General features: G+C 36.8%; 1 long non-coding RNA gene across 1 annotated transcript; it reads left to right on the forward strand.

Moving 5' to 3' along the window:
- The first annotated feature begins 3751 nt into the window (after positions 1-3751).
- Positions 3752-18626, forward strand: LOC311430905. Its single transcript, XR_014689108.1, has 2 exons — positions 3752-3851; positions 15850-18626. It is a non-coding gene; the product is annotated as an uncharacterized lncRNA (long non-coding RNA).
- Positions 18627-19733: the final 1107 nt, after the last annotated feature.

The following is a 19733-nucleotide window of genomic DNA, read 5'->3' on the forward strand; positions in this document are numbered from 1 at the left end:
GCAAACAGTCTGGGTTTGCATGTATTCTGTAGAACAAAGTATTTTCAGTGAGTTTCTATAAATAGAAAAAAGAACCTAAATTACAAGGATGCATTAATTGAACAATTGAAATGCTTATAATGAAGAAGTTTTCACAAGTAATCTATGCATATTTGAGTCAGGACAGCCTTAAGTATCTGGCACAGGCAATCAGCTAGCATAGAAATGATCAAACATCGAGAGACTTTAATGAGGCAAGAAAGAAACTAAATATCAGAATTTTTACAAGATTAACTGAAACTATAGGAATTCTGATTTATCTCCCCAGTGATGGTGTATTGGTCTTTTAAAATTAAATTACAGACTAATCCAGCTCTTTTGGGAAAGACCTGATATTCTCATAAATTTGTAGAATTTATATGATAAATGCAAAATGTAGTGGTCTTTTTTTTTTTTTTTTTTTTTCCCTCATGAAGTTCTGCTCTTTGTGGTTACAGAGAAAACTGCATGGTTGAAAATCTGAAAAAAAAAAAAGGCAAAGACATGGAGGTGCTTGAGCGGGTGCAGAGAAGGGCGACAAAGCTGGTGAGGGGCCTGGAGAACAAGTCCTACAAGGAGCGGCTGAGGGAGCTGGGCTTGTTCAGCCTGGAGAAGAGGAGGCTCAGGGGCGACCTTATCGCTCTTTATAGGTACCTCAAGGGAGGCTGTAGCGAGGTGGGGGTTGTCCTGTTCTCCCACGTGCCTGGTGACAGGACGAGGGGGAATGGGCTTAAGTTGAGCCAGGGGAGTTTTAGGTTAGATGTTAGGAAGAACTTCTTCACTGAAAGGGTTGTGAGGCACTGGAACAGGCTGCCCAGGGAAGTGGTGGAGTCACCATCCCTGGAAGTCTTTAAAAGACGTTTAGATGTAGAGCTTAGGGATATGGTTTAGTGGGGACTGTTAGCGTTAGGTCAGAGGTTGGACTCGATGACCTTGAGGTCTCTTCCAACCTAGAAAATTCTGTGATTCTGTGATTCTGTGTAATACAATACATTTTTCCCCTTCTGATTCATGATTATTTGACTGAGTATGAAAATAATAAAAATCATGCTTGAGTGTGAGAAAAATTACCCTTACTATATTTATTAAAAATGTGAGATTAAGCAGAAAAAAAATCATGTTGTAGCAGAATTTCAAACTTAAATCAAGAGACCCAGAATCATAGATTGATAGCATGGCCTGGTCTGGAAGGGACCTCAAAGATCACCCAGTTCTAACCCCCCTGCCATAGGCAGGGATGTCACCCACTAGTTCAGGTGGCATCTTACTTCCCGCGTAGTAAGTGAGGTCTGTAGTTCTAGCATGCAAGTGCTATTGAGAGCCAGTGAACAACTAAATACCTATAATTGTTGACAGCAGCACACTTCTTCCAAAAGATCTGGTTAAAATGTTCATTTGCCTCCAACTTTGGCTATCATAAGAACTTTCTACTTACTTCCTTACAGCCTTTTCACAGCCCATTTGTGACCATAATTTGAGGAATACTACAGAGTTTCTCTCTAGAGTCTTAGCTTTAGAAACACTTTCATGAGAACTGTAAGTATTTAAGTATATAGGGGTCACACATGCCTTTAATGCATGCAGATCTGCATGGGATGAGAAAAGGGAACTATTTTGGCTGGTATGTCCAGAATGCTTGTAGAGACAAAGCTGTTTTTTTTTTTTATTTTTTTTTTTTATTTTTTTTTTTTAATTTTTTTTTTTGTTTGTTTGCTTGTTTGGTTCTTGTTTGTTTTTCAAAGAACAGAGGTAGGATGAGTTAGGACTTATGAATATTAGACATACCTGTATATTGTAACAATGGTTTGGCATTTTTAGAGCAGAGTTTCTGATAGCAGAGTACAGGCTTGCAGCAAAATGCACTCACAGCCTCAAATGCTGAGCAAAACACCTTTTACTCTGATCTTTGTGCTGTGATGAGGTGCTAATTGGTTCTCACTGAAGTACAGATTAATCTGATTCAGCTATTCTTCTGTAGTGGACTCCAACCTAATCTAAAGCAATTCAAGAGTTTAGAAAGAAATGAAAGCAGAGAAATAGATGTTAAGATTTCACTAGTTTATCTTTGTCTGTAGTTTTCTTTTATGATTTAAGTTTGGGGACAGCTGCATCAGGATTTTAGGGTATATCTATGTGCTTTTTGAAATACTCCCCTAAAAACAAGTGTGATCTAGATCTAATACTTAGTAAAGGCATTAAGAATGAAGGACCTGTAAACAGAAGCTTTATGAGAGTTAAAGATTGTGCTTGAGTTCTTGTTCATAATGTGTCTGAAACTGAAGAAAATATTCAAATATTCTCTCCCCCTTAGTTTGGGAAAGAAAAAAAAAAAAAGGAAAAAAAAAAGAAAGAAAAAAAAAGTCTTCTCATTTGACGCTAGTGCAGGCATTATAGATGTTCGAATAACACATCATGAATTTTAAACTTTAATTTTCAATAGATTCCTTTCAATTCCAGTGGTCATGACCCGACTGGACATTGCATGAAAGCTTAGGGATAATTTTTTTCTGATATCACTACTAGTAATGTGAAAATGTATATATATATTTTTTTTCTTTGTTAGTTACTAATATTACCAGGCTTTTTTTGTTGTTATTATATTTTCCTTTTGTCTATACACCTCAAAAAACCCTGGCTCCTGCTCATTAAAAAGAGTTATTTTAATTGATTTTTTTTACAGAGATAATCACAGAATCACAGAATTTCTAGGTTGGAAGAGACCTCAAGATCATCAAGTCCAACCTCTGACCTAACACTAGCAGTCCCCACTAAACCATATCCCTAAGCTCTACATCTAAACGTCTTTTGAAGACTTCCAGGGATGGTGACTCCACCACTTCCCTGGGCAGCCTGTTCCAATGCCTCACAACCCTTTCAGTGAAGAAGTTCTTCCTAACATCTAACCTAAAACTCCCCTGGCTCAACTTAAGCCCATTCCCCCTCGTCCTGTCACCAGGCACGTGGGAGAACAGGCCAACCCCCACCTCGCTACAGCCTCCCTTGAGGTACCTATAAAGAGCGATAAGGTCGCCCCTGAGCCTCCTCTTCTCCAGGCTGAACAAGCCCAGCTCCCTCAGCCGCTCCTTGTAGGACTTGTTCTCCAGGCCCCTCACCAGCTTTGTCGCCCTTCTCTGCACCCGCTCAAGCACCTCGATGTCCTTCTTGTAGTGAGGGGCCCAAAACTGAACACAGTACTTGAGGTGCGGCCTCACCAGAGCTGAATACAGAAGGAAAATCACTTCCCCAGACCTGCTGAACACACTGTTCCTGATACAAGCCAGGATGCCGTTGGCCTTCTTGGCCACCTGAGCACACTGCTGGCTCATATTCAGCCGACTATCCACCATCACTCCCAGGTCCTTCTCTGCCTGGCAGCTCTCCAACCACTCATCTCCCAGCCTGTAGCTCTGCTTGGGGTTATTGCGCCCCAGCTGCAGGACCCAGCACTTGGCCTTGTTGAACTTCATGCAGTTGACCTCAGCCCATCGGTGCAGCCTATCCAGATCCTCCTGCAGAGCTTTCCTACCCTCAAGCAGATCGACACACGCACCTAACTTGGTGTCATCTGCAAACTTACTGAAGGTGCACTCGATGCCCTCGTCCAGATCATCGATGAAGATATTAAAGAGGACCGGCCCCAGCACCGAGCCCTGGGGGACGCCACTAGTGACTGGCCTCCAACTGGATTTGATTCCATTCACCATGACTCTTTGGGCCCGGCTATCCAGCCAGTTTCTAACCCAACGAAGTGTGTGCCAGTCCAAGCCAAGAGCAGCCAGTTTCTTGAGGAGAATGCTGTGGGAGACGGTGTCAAAAGCCTTGCTGAAGTCAAGGTAAAGTCAATATAAAGTCAATATAATGTTTATATTATGCTTGTTAGGGGATATTGTGGGCCACCAGTATTGAACAGGGTGTATTACATGAATAAGCCTGGCTGTGAAATCTTTGCTTTTTCCAGGAAAAATGGAAAATAGCTTCACACTTGGGAAATAATATCAGAAATATCATTTGTTTCAGGATGTACTTTTTCTGTTAGTAGTTCTACTGGCCTGATCCTGAATATTTATCATCATTTCAGAAAAGAAAAATAATAAAATCATGAAAGGTGGGAAACTTCGGTACTTTAACAGTCCTTGTTATTTTATCCTCTTTGGTTCACCTATCTTTAAAGTAAGTGTTTCAAATATGAGATGTTATCAGTTTGTGAACAGAGACAGAGAGTTGATGATCACACAGGAAACAATGCCATAAACATACAGGGAAGGTTGGAAAAAAATAATCCTCCTGTGTTTTAAAAAAATAACAAATTAACACAACTAATGAAACCAGTTGCTTACCATAGTTGATGCTGACATTTAAAGCTTATGTTGCTTCTGAATGAATATACCACACAACCTCTCTTGGGAAAAGCAGACAATGGAACATTTCATTAACTTTCTGTGACCCATCATTGCTTCATTTCAGTACGCAAAGGTGTAATGCGATACACACCATGTGGACTAGAGAAGACAAAGCTTTGAAAAATAGATGGGAAAAGAAGAGCCTATCACTGCTGTTATATTAGAAACCCTTTGCTGAAAAAGAAGAAAGTGAGAAGGAAAGCTAGGGGAGGTGAAGATCCTAAATAAATTCCTGATGTCTGAAAGAAATAGGTCCACAAGGGAGTGTAGGCAGGACTGCTCGCTGCACTAGCAACCTTTTGCATAGTGTTTTATGATGTTAGTCAGGCTACACCATGTGGCCATCTTCTTAGCTACTGCATGGAACAGTCCTCTCAAAGAGCAGAATGCAGTCTTCACAAGTCCATACAAAAGTTCTTTGCTCTGAAGTAAAGCTTCATTTCTAGAACTGGAAAATCTAGTGTTCAGTCTAGAACTAGATGGGTACCATGGTCTGATGAGGCTTACAAAGTTTAAGAACACAAAAATTTAGCATTGTTTAATCTAACAAACTGAATAGGATAGAGGGTTGGGGTGGGGGATGCGGGTGAAGAGGGAATGTTTTTTTTTTTCCCTCGAGTACTGATATAGATTTCCCATCTGTGGCACAGGGCAAATAATTTGGCATTTGAAAAGTAATGACTGTGGTGTTACTTCTTTGTCTAATTCTCTGGGCTGTTATGGATATTAATCAAATAGTCTTTTAAATGCTTTGGTAGAGTATGGTTCTTTATAAAAAAAAATATGCATTATTCATTATTTTTTCTGTATCTGTCCTTCTGTGTGTGTTAAATCATCTGTTCTTTGTCAGAGATGTCCTCTGGTGATACAGAAAAATATAGACAAAGGAACAGTGAGTTTATTATTATTATTATTAATTATTACTATTATTATTTATTTTTATTTTTAAATAGGTAGATGTTTGAGACCTCACTATGGCCTTTCAATACTTAAAGTGGTCTTATAAAAAGGATGCCATTTTCTTGGAGGGATGTTGGAATTGCAATTGAATGACTGTGTCTCAAAGTAGCTGACAATTTTTCTGTGGAATAGCTACACAAAGTTTGTTGGATTTTCAGTGGCTCTGTCAGCAACCTGCAACTCCCTCTGAGACTTGTTGAAAATCTGCCCACACCTTTAAGGCACCTAAATGGGATTTCTAGTATCTTGAAATGGTAGAATTAAAGACGATAAGAAAGATGCATCATTCCTTACAGAACACTGTGTTACTCCCTTGATGTTTTGGAATAATAATGTTAATAGCTGTTGCAGAACCCAGCCACATGAAAGCTGTGGTTTCAGCATTAATTGTGGTTAAACAAAGAATTTTAGTGTAAACCACTGAGAGTTGTCTTCAGTAAATTACACTCAGGAGCTATATATCTCTTTAGCACTCCCTGGCTACTAGTACAGCTGACTTACTTCCCATCTGCTACTTTCCATGGATGAAGGCTGATCTCAGTTTCTGGAAAGCTAAATAAGGCCTTTGTTGAAATTATCTGTAGGCTCCAGAAAAGGTCTTAAATAGCTGCACAAGGGAGCTGCTAAAGCATCATCAAAGTTTGGCAAAGAACAGACAGAAAGTCCAGAAGGTCAGCAGTGCCAGCCAGCTTTAAATCTGAATATTTGTATGTAATGAATATAAGTGAAGAAAAAAAAAAAACAAACACCTCTCTCCTTCAAGACACATAAGCACAGTCATTCAGTCACACACACAGTATCTTCTTGGTGTGCAGACTAATAACCTAATTTTCTAAACTTTCAGAGTTGCAATGAATTAAGAGGGAACTGAGATTACATAAAATACCATGGTATTGCCAAACTTTAGTTAATAAAAGATTAGAATGATATTTATTTATTTATTTATTTGTTTGTTTGTTTGTTTTTCAGTGCAGTATAAAACTGTTATAACACATGACTCAGGGGTATCCCCACTTTGGGGTACCTTGTGACAAAGTTTCACAAAACAGTGTTTCTGGCTTAAACATTAAGGAGAACTGCTCCTATGGTTTAGCTTCATTTCTCTTTGTTTCCTTGTTATTCTACTCCTTTTTCCATTACATTCTCTTTTAGAGCTTCCATTTCTTATGTTTGCTCCCTTTCCCAAAAGCAAAGGTCTCTCTTTTTCTCCTCCTTCCTTCCTTCCTTCCTTCCTTCCTTCCTTCCTTCCTTCCTTCCTTCCTTCCTTCCTTCCTTCCTTCCTTCCTTCCTTCCTTCCTTCCTTCCTTCCTTCCTTCCTTCCTTCCTTCCTTCCTTCCTTCCTTCCTTCCTTCCTTCATCACTTTCTGACAGCTTTGTATTTAACCTACTTCTAGTGTTTTCCATAGTTTTTCATAACCGTCAACAGTTTTCAGTAGTTTTCCACAACTATTCCACGGACTGGCAACAAGTTAAGGAAGAATGTCCTCTGGAGACAGACTTGACACCTCAGACTTTGCATAGTGAGAAGAGCTGAGGAATTCTAAATAGACATCAGCCTGAACCCAATATTAGCATAATGTTATTCCAAGCTCAAAAAGTCTATAGTTATTCAGACTGATCTGAATGTGAATTTCATGAAGTTTTAATGGAAAAATATATATATATTAATTGAGTAATGTACCTCTCATAATCATCAGACAATTATGTAATCAGATATTACCGTTCAAAAATTTTTATGAAATTTTATGAACCACCAACAAATGTGTATGTAAAATTATGATGAAATGTATAAAATGGGTTCACATGGATTCAAAACCAATTATTTAAATTGTTTCTTAATTTATTGCTTGGATACAAACTCAGATATTGCCTGAGGTATATTTTGGAAGGGTTGCCTACCTCAGAAAACTTTCAAAGTATTTTTATAGAATCATAGAAAAGTTTGGGTTGGAAGAGACCTTAAAGACCAGCCAATTCCAACCCCCCTGCCATGGACAGGGACATCTCCCACTAGATCAGGTTGCTCAAAGCCCCCCATACAATCTGGCCTTGAATACTTCCAGGGATGGGGCATCTACAAGTTCTCTTGGCAATTTTTGACAAAATTGTCTGGTGGTAAAAAAAATAAATAAATAAAAAAAATGACAGAGTTAAACCCCTGGAAATACAAGCAAATTTTATCCAAAGTTCATGCTAATTTGGAGAAATCCAATTAGACATATATTTTTTTCTCTATGTTTCTCTCCATTTGAAGAGGCTACCTTCAAATAGAACCTTTTATTTATGTTTGAATGAAAGAAAAAGTTAAGCTTTGCCCTAGAAAAATAAAATGTGCAACTCTGCAAATGAATATGAAAAAAAAAATCCTCTGTAAACAATTTTTAAGTATTTTTTCAGGGCTCTACTTGAAAACAATAGGCCTTCAAGTATGCTAAATGACTTCTCCTGAGACTTGCCCTGTTCCCATTGAACAAGGCAGAGAACTTTCCTTCCACAAGCTCTGTTAAATTTGGAAAGTACTGAATGACATGCATAAGTTGGCAGAATGGCGGTACTTGTAAAAGTGAGGGCTTGACAAATTAACTTCCCACCCTTACCATATCAGCTCTGCGTAACTTTGCTCACCTGAGTAATTCCATTCAATGTTATAAAATATTTGCATCCCCAGGACTTCATTGGGTATTTGTTTATATTTCTTGCATGAAGGAACGCTGTCATCAACTTCACTTTTCTGCTAAAATCTGCCGTGAAAATCTATTCTGTTTGAAGGTCACTAGTAGATCTTGTACAGAATTTGAGACTCTCAACAATAAACAGCATAAATACCCACCAAATGATTTATACCATCTTAAGCTCCCATGGCATTGACCAATAAACTGCATAAAGGCACACAAAAATGATTTATGTCTCTTAAATTCCCTCTGGTAAGTGAATAAGAAGGAAGAATGGAAAATGCAGGTACTTTCCCTTGAGTATGAATGTTCGCTGGAGAAGGAAGGAACACAATCAACTTTGAAAATGTTTCTGTTTTAAATTGGTGAAAAAAAGTATTTTTCACTTTCTTACATATACACAGACACACATTTTTCTAAGTATAGATCTTGAAGTTACCTCTAGTAAACAAACTGTTACTTATCTGTATTGTAACTGGATAGCTATCACAAAAAGCAGTGAGAACTGGCAGGTAAAAGCAAATAAATACTTCATAGAATTTATAATTTACACCTCAGTTTAATCTAAAACATGGCAATAATGATACTGTTCCTTGAAGAAGTATTCATGCAGTCTGTAGTTCTCAAATCCACTCTAAGATGTTCAGAATTTAGAACTCAATACAGCAAATTTAGGAATCTGTCTAACATTTTGTTGTTTTAACCTAGAGTCATTTTAGAATATTCTAGTCAAAAAGAAAGATGAGAATATAGCTCACTAAGAACATAAACATAGTGCTTTATGAAATAATAATAATAAAAAACCTGCATTATTTCATCTTTATTTGTTTTATGAGCTCATAACTGTTTCTGCTATTTTTACAGAATGATTTCCCTTCCCTTCCCTTCCCTTCCCTTCCCTTCCCTTCCCTTCCCTTCCCTTCCCTTCCCTTCCCTTCCCTTCCCTTCCCTTCCCTTCCCTTCCCTTCCCTTCCCTTCCCTTCCCTTCCCTTCCCTTCCCTTCCCTTCCCTTCCCTTCCCTTCCCTTCCCTTCCCTTCCCTTCCCTTCCCTTCCCTTCCCTTCCCTTCCCTTCCCTTCCCTTCCCTTCCCTTCCCTTCCCTTCCCTTCCCTTCATTTTGTTACTTCTAAAATTTCCATTTTCAGATGGATACTAGCAAGGACCATAACCCTTTTAAATCCTTCTGCATGGTCAGAAGGAGAATCTAGTCTGTCAGTCATCAAAGGGAGGCTTGTCATAAACACCATGACATCTATTTTGATAATTCAAAAGTAAGTCCTTTGGAATATAGTAATGATCCTGAACTGGAGTGCAGTTTTGACACATGTCCTGCTTCACATTGCATTCAAAAGAAAGACAAAGCTCTAACATTGAGCAATGTCAGGTCCTCATACCTCAGGGCATCTTACTAAAACGTGATCTAAATTGGTATGATTTCAATCTCTCTAGGGTTTCAGTGTTACTTTACAGACACATAAGTAGACAAGAATAAGGCTGTGTATCTATATTTATCTGAAATTTAAAGTAAGTCTCATCTAGGATGAGATACTGTCTACATCTTCATCATTCATTTTCTCCTCTCTCTGAAATTTGCTCATTCAAAAATGTGGTATCTAAAGAACTGTGGTTATTCTAGGAGTTTTGTATCTGTATACAAGTCTCAGCTCTGCAATTCAGACTCATTTTCATATCTAATGCTTTAAAAATATGTGTGTATATATATATCATTTTGAGGAAATTCAAGTGTATTTTCAGAGACAGCTGAAAACTCATACAAGCTTCTCAGATTCAGAGATCAAAGAGTAAGTCTTAAAGGTCAGCACTTCTTATTTGGATATTTAGACTCTTACATAGGGTTATTGATTTCAGTAGAGATTTGGAAATGAGTACCAAGTGCAGATCTCATATTCACTCTTTCCTTTAATCAGCATTTCTAACAGATGATCTGCTAACAGAATATTATTAAACATTAGTCTTTTCAAGTACTCATTACCTTTCTACCAGAATAAGAACTTCTCATAGCACAATTAATAATACACCTGCTTTTAGCAGTAATTGCTTTGGTGCTGTGTGAATATGAGAATGAGGTGTACCAGCCTGCCAGAATACAAATGGGTTGAGGTGCATGAAGCACCTGGTATATCCTGGAGTTTTAGTTAATAACCAGCAAACTATTGCTGAGTATTAAGTTGGGCAAGGTGAGCACCGAACTAGGTCCATGACTGATAGCAGGCAGCCACTGAAATAAACTCTTAGCATGGCTGTCATTGAAAATGTATCTGAAATAGAGACTGTATTGTTTGATTAGCCAAATTTTTACAGATTATAAATGATCTTAAATTTGTTTTCATAACTTAGGTAAAATGAAAATGCAAAGCACCTTAAAATCAAGTGAAAGCTTCAAAACATCACCTTGGATATGACTGAATGTACATCATTGGCTAATAGATAGGATCCTGAGAATTTTTTGTCCTCTCTTTCTTCCCCTAAGAGTATTCTGTAAAGCATTAGTAACTAGGCAGGTTACAGAACAAGATGGATGAATTGCCATGTTTAGTTTGGAAAATCCTATATAGCAATCTGTCCCTTGTCTTCTTGAACAGCAAATGTCCTCTGTTTCAGCTTAGTTATTTATAAAAAAAAAAAAAAGTTTGTCTACATTTTGAAAAACTGTAAATCATACAGTTTCTATTTAAATTACTTTAAAGTGTTTTAGAATACTGAATTAAGATTTTGAAACAGGTGTGAAGTACTTCAATAATTACACCCTAATACATATATTACATGATGCTATTATATATAACTTCAATGTGTTAAATACTAAATTTATACAGTTTATATTATTTTCTATAATCATTTAAATCTGTGCAAATGTGGTCCAGAGGATGTTAGCTTAAAATATTGTAGTTTGCTTGTCTGCAAGAAAATGTCTAATTCTGTAATTAAAACGAAAATTGATTTATGATTTTTTTTCAGTATTAGAAATTCAGGAAAGGAAGACTCTTTTCCTTGCTTCTCATCCCATATTATACAAAATGTTTTCTGAGTGCTTGGTGGCAGAAAGCAGGGTATCCAATAGCCTACACCTTCTCCTCATAACATGAATATTAGAAGTATTAGTATTGAGAATGAGAAAATATGGACAAGATTACAATGAATTGAAATAATTCTTATAAAACAGGAAATGGCCACCTGGAATTAATGGCCACATGAATATAGGGGTGCAAATTATAATTAAATAAATAACATTTATGGTTATAATTTTGTCATCAAATGTTTTTCAAAAACAAGAAGCTCTGTAAAGGAAATGAACATTCAAGGTTTAGAGCATAAATTGTTTTCTGACCTTAGTGACTAGGAAGAAACACACCACTTAGCTGTTCCAGCTTACTTCCTGTGAAATAGCCAGTGTCATTTTCAGGTACAGATCCTGATAAAATAAATATTTAGGTGACAAGAAATACCAATATATTTTGCCTTAAAAATACAGAAATAAAGGGGACATTCCCAGTAACTGAGTTAAGTCTCAATGTGTTTGCTGGCAACTAGTGTATAATTTCCTTCATAACTATATCATTTTGATTAGAAAAGCGTTCTTGTTCTCCTTTATTTATATCTCTTGAAATCCGAGCAAGATAAATATATACATCAATAAGAGGAGGACCATGTAGGGTTACACTGGAGTTCAGCTAGAGTTATAATCATTATAACACGCAGCCAGTCAGTTGTCTGATAACAGTTAGCAATTAGCAAATAATAACAGAAAAAAAGTCCTGTAATTACCTTCTGCTTCACACAGTATTTATACTCTTAAATTGCTAACCAAGCAGCACTCAGACAGAGCACAATTCCCTGTTGTAAGACATTACAATCCATTCCTTCTTGATTAGATATTTTTCTTTAGCCCTCAGCCTTCTAAAGTTTCAGTCTGAAGGAGAATAAAAATAACACCTCACATTGCTTTGCATGTATTGCACCAGCACTGTTATGTACCCTCGTCTCCCTACTATGCAATTCAAAAATTGTTCTTTCCTCTGGCTTTCACACCAGTAGATTGAAAGTCAAATGCATGGGTTAATTCCAATGCTCTCTGTGATGTAGGTGGAGTTATATGAGCTAGTTTCAAACTACCTTGCAGCATGGCGTAAACCCACTACACCTACCGGTCCATCCTTCCAGTTATATCGTCCTTATTATATCTATCATATAATATATATAATATGATATATATACGATTTATATTGTATTATTATTGTATTATTGTATATTATATTATTTTATTGTATTATATTATTGTATATAATGTATATATATAATATATATTATATTGGTTATATTGCTTTAACCAAGTTAACTCAATAACTTAGAAAATAACTGTCTGTTTTTTTAAGTTACAATGGATTAGGAGGTTTTGTCAGCTTGCAAACAGATTTGATGTATGGAAACACCTGAACAAGTACAGAAACCAAGGTTGAAATCTCTTTCAAAGAGGTTGAAGAAGTCTACAGAAAACATGCGGAAGAGTTACTATACTTTTAGATTGGCTTAGCAGCCTCACACAATTTCTTCCTTAGTGGAGACAGCCTAAATGTCTGTTATGATATGTGACAAAGAAAAAGTATTCAGGAAGGTTTGGGTCAGTGTGCTTGCTGGCTTTTGACTTGCACACATAACGGAACTGAAAACCAGTGTCAGACTCATAATGGTGAATGGTAAATACTATGTGTATCCAAGAGATGTAGCAGTTGTTACTCTACTTTGCTAATCAAATCACATCAGAAGAATAGTACTCCTCTGTTAGACAGAAAAAGGAATATAACTTTAGGAAAAAAAAAAAAAAAGAAAAAAGTCTTCATAGATTTTGTCTTTTGTTTATTGAAATTTTGGAAAAATACCTAAAATATGCACAGTTTTAATACAAATTTAAGTATATTTCCTCATAATTTTCCTCTCATCTCTTTTTCTTTGCTGTTAAGAGGATACTTCAGGCTTGAAATTAGATTGTTTGATTTGGTTACAAAGTTCTAAATTTGGAGTGTATTTACGATATGCAATTGTGTAGACAATAAACAGAGCAAGTAGTTTTACATTTTAGAAACTTTGCTTTTAGGTATCTTTCTTTACGTTGTGTAAGAGGGATACAGAATTCCTCACTTTGGCACCTTATTAAATAGCTAACATTAGGTGAGATACATTTAGATACATTTAGACCTTTGTCTTAAGGTCTCTAAAGGTATAAACCTTCAGATCTTTTTCTTTTATTATGGTTGTTAAAACCATATCTTCTAGATATGGTTTTACCTGTCACTTCAGCTTTGATTACGCCTTCTGGTAATTATGTAAAAAAAAAATAAATCATTGAAGTTGTGTTGATAGATACATATACCCATGGATAAATTGGCTTCAATATACCTACACTATTTTTATTTTATTTTATTTTATTTTATTTTATTTTATTTTATTTTATTTTATTTTATTTTATTTTATTTTATTTTAATTACATATCTATATATATATATTCCTGTTTTTACAGGTTGTAGAAGAGCTTTTAAATACTGTCATGGACTGAAAAGTAGATCTCAGCTCAAAGGGGAATTTATTTTTACAATACAAGTGAAATGTAGGTTTTAGGAAGAAAGGATAGAAAAGTAAACCCCAGTCCAGCGTATTGGACATATAAAAAGAATTGAGATCTAAAACACTTTTATACTGCAGTATGTTGACAGAGCCTGGATATAACATTGGCAAATAATAGGAGACAAATGTAGGTGTCCAGTACTAACTGGGGTCACAGGTATTTTCTGGATCCTTGTTTGACTCCCTAGATCCTTACACAGTTATTATGTCTTCTGTGTTGTGGACTTGAATGCTTGGTCCTTTCAGTAGGATCAGGCCTGGAAGTATTTTCCTATGGTCTCTGAACAGTACAGATGGAAATTTAGGAACCTCAAAAAGGAAATCACAGCAGGCAATCATGGTATGATAAACAGAAATAATTACTAAAAACAGGGCTACGCGTTAAATTCTAACTTCTTGTCTACATTGAGGGATCTCTTGGTATTCATGGTCATGAATTAATGAATTAATGTACCAAACCTTCTCATAACATGCAGAAAAAAAAAGCATTCCTTTGTTTGCCTATGGTGTTGCTTTCCTCTTCATTTCATCCAAGAACACACTATGAATCTTCTGCCCAGCCTAAAGGATTCTTGGAAAATAGCTCAATTAAGTTGTTCTCCTTTGTATGGAATTGCTCTATATTCATTGAGCCCAAATGAGCACAAATCTGCTGCACACCGAGCCTGAGCACTGCCTCAGGGAGGGAGAAGTCTGACCTTTCAGCCTTCCTAGAGACAACCATTACATAAATTTTTGGTTATTATTATATGAGTGTCTCAGTTCTTAGGCTAGTCAACTGTGCTTGTGTTTGCTTTACCCTCTGACCCTGTTAATATTTAAGCCTCCCATAAAATATTTCATAATCACTTTCATAATCTCCTCCTTGATTTCTTTTTCTGAGTATCCCATTGATGTTTGTCAAGATGTTTCTCCTGTGCATTTCTCTTGGCTCTTGCATTTCCCACGTATCTGTTTCCTACAATCAGGTACTTTATAATTAGCTGAGGGTTACTAGATTAGCTACGCAGAAAATTATATTTTAAGCTGTCTTTGGGCTGATGAAGGTCAAATATTGTTTTCCCTCTTAAAATCATGATAACCAGAAACATATAAGCTAAATTAGTGTACTAATATTTCTCGCTTTCCCTAACAAAATTTGACACTGTAGGGAAAGAAGCAGTACCTTACAAACTACTGAAAAAAAGCATGGGAAAAAAAAAAAATTGTTTTTGGACGGAAAATCACAGATAGTGTGGTACTCAATGCTGAAGCATTTATTTCAGTTATAACTTAAATATAAAAGGGTAAATCTTTACTAATTCTTCTACTATTCTGATTTTATGTCTGCTTGTCATGAAAAGCTCTCTTGGTTCTAATGTTTTTGTGATGATTGTATCCATGGAAATCTGATAGTAAGTTAGCAATCAGAAAAGCTCCTCCCCCCCCCCCCTCCTTTTTTTAATGGTGAAGTTATTTTTTATTTTAGAAATGCAGAACACAGAATAGAAAGCTGAAAGGTAAGGACAGTCCTTTTTGAAAAAAAAAAAAAAAAAAAAAAAGAACAGAAACTAGTTAAGAAAAATTATAATAATTGCATCGAACAGAATCTAATTAAGAGTGCAAGTAAAGATGCTGTTCATTGATTCATGTGAAGATAATGTAATAACAATCTACTGTAACCTTGTTACTTTACAAAATCAGAATGGAGTTCACAGAACCTATTTAAGCCAGTGCAATTATTAGCTGAGTCCACTATTTAATTAATTGTTTCATAATAAATGGCCTCCTTGTTTACAGTAATATTTTAATTCTAATTTATCTTTGCAATCTAAAAAGTGTTTAATTGCTTTAATGATATTAGCTGTCTCAGCTTTTATTACAACACTGGACATAATTACCCTCTTTTAAGGTAATTTATGGACCTCATTAACACTCTTGCCTCTCTGCTGTGATTAAAAATCTCCTAAGAATTGAAAACTCTCTGAACAGTAAGAGAATTATTGTGATTTATTGTTCACCATTGCTGAAATGGGCACAAAGCTGATTTATTATGGCTGATCCCTGCTGAGGTGACTAGAACTGGAGCAGTTAAGAGCAATGTAGGAGCTTGTGGTGAAGCAGTTTACTCCTTTCCATCACAGGGTTGCAGTTTAATATGGGTCCTGTCATTTGTTTCCACAGGAGCAAGAAAAAAATCTCCAGTGAATAAAATCTATATCAATAACTACATTGAAGAATCACACCTTTGCCAAATAGAAAGCAGTTATATTTTGATATTGGAAATGAACTCCCATTACAATGAACTCAAAGGACTCAAGGTGGTTTTAACATGATGGCAGAATATTTTCAGTCATGGAAAACTTATTGGTTGGATAGAAAAAGTATATTGTTTACATACCAATTACTTTTCTTTCTGTGTTTAGATGGGATTTTTAAAATGTTTTTTATTTTAAAAATAGAAATAAAATGCTACAAGGTAACTGACTGAATAGATCAAAACCAGTGCCTTGTAAAAACTGGGTTCTCGTGCCATTTGTACCTTTTCCTCTCAGTGTTATGTAATTCTGAATATTTTAAAAACTGATCAATTCCCAAAACCAAACAAAAATAAAGCTGAGGAAATTACTATTAGTTTACTGAAATATGCACATCTGAGGAGGCTTGTATTCTGGCTATTCGATATACATGAAATTTGTGAAGTACATAGGAAAACAGGGCCACCAGCCCTACTGAGGGATGGAGGTGGTAAACACTCTGGGAGCAATACAGAGATCTCTTCCACAAAACACAGAGCATCTGGAGTATGATAAATACTATGCCTATTTGGCATAGGGTCTTTAAAGAGTCTGGAATGCTGCAGATTTTGTACAATATATTGTACAAAATACATTGCACCCTCTGACAGCAGTGAAGTACAATGTTCTTTACAGAAAATGCGTGATTTTAGGATAAGCTCAACTTTGGGTAGAAATTTTATTCCTGAAAAGGTGTTCCCTTTTTCCATTGTTCCACCTGACTTAATAAAAGATATTATATCTGCCTAGAAACTGTGTTATTCCTACACAGGCAGCCTCTTTGAGCATCTGTTATGGTGAGGAGGTCTCGCAGCCCCTTGGGAAATAGAGGCAGGCACTGAATGGGAGACCTTGTTCCCCCTGTGGCATCCACTGCTTTCCATACCTCACAGAATGTAGCTCTACATAATAATGAGCTCAAAGACTAATTACTCTTAAATAACTCCAGTTCCATCCATAACTATTCAGACAAATAGATGCTATTCAGCAACATTTTTCTACATTGCATTTATCTTTATGAGAAATAAGTGTTTGATATAGTTCTCAGGAGCTGTTCATGAGAGTAAACTCACCATTTAAATATTGGTTTTGAGCACATAGTTGTCTGTTTTTCCTCATTCTTACTATGAATATTTATTTTGATATATTTATTTTGGAATGCATTATGCTTTGCAAATCAGTTATTCAATGAAAAAAAAAAAATAATTCCAAGGAAAGTAAAAATTAAGATGTAATGATTGCTAATGAAACACTAATTCGTTATTGTTGATTAAACTGTCATCCAATTTATAGCAAGTTCCTATTTTTATGGAACTGATCATTTTAATGCAATATAATACTGATAGGGTAGAGCATTGCATATCTGTGGGTTGCATATGTATTTTTACATAAAACAGGCTTCCAAGTAAGAATAAGTAGTTCTGGTTTCATTTCATTAAAGCTGTATCTATTCAGTTATACTAATTTTGTATTATTAAAATAGCATAATTAATTTTAATATTTTTGATGTGTTCTAAATAGTATTACAAGGAGTAATTCCTCTTGATTTTCACATAATAAAAAATATATTAATGTAATAATTTTTCAGCATAAATTTGAAGAATAAGCATCAAAAACAACAGTAAAAGCCATGCATCATGTATATTGGGGGAAAAAGAATCATATGTAGATGTACACATTCTGTAGAAGACAAAAGGAAAACGAACAGACCTTCACACAATCTGTGTAATTGTGTCAATGAAAATCGAGAATCCTATTTTTTTAGATGTCCTTACTAATTGCTGTTTCAATACTGCAGTTTATACATACCATTACATAAGGCACACTCTTAACACCATCGTCAGGAGGTAGTATCAGTTAAGAGTGTACCTTAGTTTTTAGATGATCATTGTTGAAGAAAATATAAATCTTGTTCACTGGAAAATTTAGCTTACTTTTCCATATATTTAAGGAAAGAAAAATAACTGCAAGTGTTTTATACTTTTGCTCTTTAATGGTCATTCTTAGTCTGTGAGGTTCTCAGATCTGTGAAGCATTTCAGATGACACATAGTTTAAATTTAACAGCTGCTAGCAGCTGAAAAGAGTCTTATGAAAAATTCAGCTGTTCAGATGTCAAGTATTGACTTTTGTTGTGATATAAAATATATATATATTATTGATTCTTACTTTCCCTCTAAACTTTTCTTCCTACTTTCTGGTATTGTTAAGTTACTGTTTAAGCCTCTACTACAAGTATCATACTGAGAATACCATTTTCCCTTGAAATCATTTTGGAGGGCAATAGCATATGCACTTAAACTCAGAGGTCTAGGTTTGTCCATGCAAGGACTCCATTTATTACTGATACCAGATAGGTGAGACAGTGCTTCAGTAAAAAGAGTACAGGCTGTAGAGGTTTTGTTAGAGGGACAGCAGAAAATGTTAAGCTCTCTTCAGGAGTAGCAGGAGAATATCCCAAGTGTAAATGGTATGCATAGTGGATTTTAGAAAGCTTTTGTGTAAAGAATTAGTGAAGGGGAATATGGGAAACAAAAAAAAAAAATGGAAGAGAGGTACAGGTTTCCTTAAAATGACATCTGGTATGTATTGGCAACAATTTTATAAATTCCAAACCTGTCCTGGTGGAGTGGGTTTACGTGGCAAAGTTTTGGTAGCAGGGGGGCCATAGGGGTGGTTTCTGTGAGAAAGATCTAGAAGCTGCCCCATGTTTGGGAAGGGCCCCATTGTTTTCCAGAGCTGAGCCAATAAGTGATGTTGTTTTGCACCTCTGTGAGAACATATTTAAGACAGGGAAAAAAACGCTGCGCCACACAGCAGCCGGGAGAGTGAAGGGAGTGAGAAACAGCCTTGCAGGTGCCAAGGTCAGTGTAGAAGGAGGGGGAGAGGTGCTCCAGGCGCCGGAGCAGAAGTGTCCTGCAGCCTGTGGTGAGGACCATGGTGAAGCAGGGTGTCCCCCTGCAGCCCATGGAGTATCACGGTGGAGCAGGGTTCCATGCTGCAGCCCGTGGAGGAGACCACGGTGGAGGAGGTGGCCCTGCACCGACGGAGGCTGCCGCCTGTGGAAGAACCCTGCTGGAGCAGATTCTGGACCGGACCTGTAGCCTGTGGAGAGGAGACCACACAGGAGCAGGTGACCTGGCAGGAGCTGCTGCCCGTAGGGGAGCCAGGTTGGAGCAGTTTTCTCCTGAGGGATGGACCCCGTGGTACGGACCCATATCTGGAGCAGTTCTGGAAGACCTCCTGCCTGTGGAAGCCCATGCCGGATCAGTTCATCAAGGACTGCATCCCGTGGGTGGGACCCCACAGCACAGGGGACGAGAGTGACCGAGAAGGAGCGGCAAAGAAGAAGTGCTGTAGACTGACCATAACCCTCACTCCCCTGTTCCCCTGCTCTGCTCGGGGGGAGGAGGTGGAAGAGGGTGGATGGGGGGGAAGGTGCTTTTGGTTTCTTTCCTTTGTTTCTTACTTCTCTCGCTTGTTAGTAATGAGCAATAAATCTTACTATCTTCTTATGCTGAGTCTGTTTTGCCCGTTACAATAATTATTGTATGATTTTCTCATCCTTATCTCAACCCTTGAGCCCTTTTCACATATTTTCTCCCCATTTCTCTTTGAGGAGGGGGAGTGAGAGAGCAGCTGTGGTAGAGCTCGGCTGCCCACTCGAGCGGAACCACGACACCTGGATAGTGTCATGAATCACATAAAAGAACTGTGCAATTTAACAATATTCATATATAAACCAGTGCCAGATGAGGCATTCATCACAATC

The sequence above is a fragment of the Aythya ferina genome, assembly GCF_964211825.1.
Source record: "Aythya ferina genome assembly, chromosome: 2".
NCBI lineage: Eukaryota > Metazoa > Chordata > Aves > Anseriformes > Anatidae > Aythya > Aythya ferina.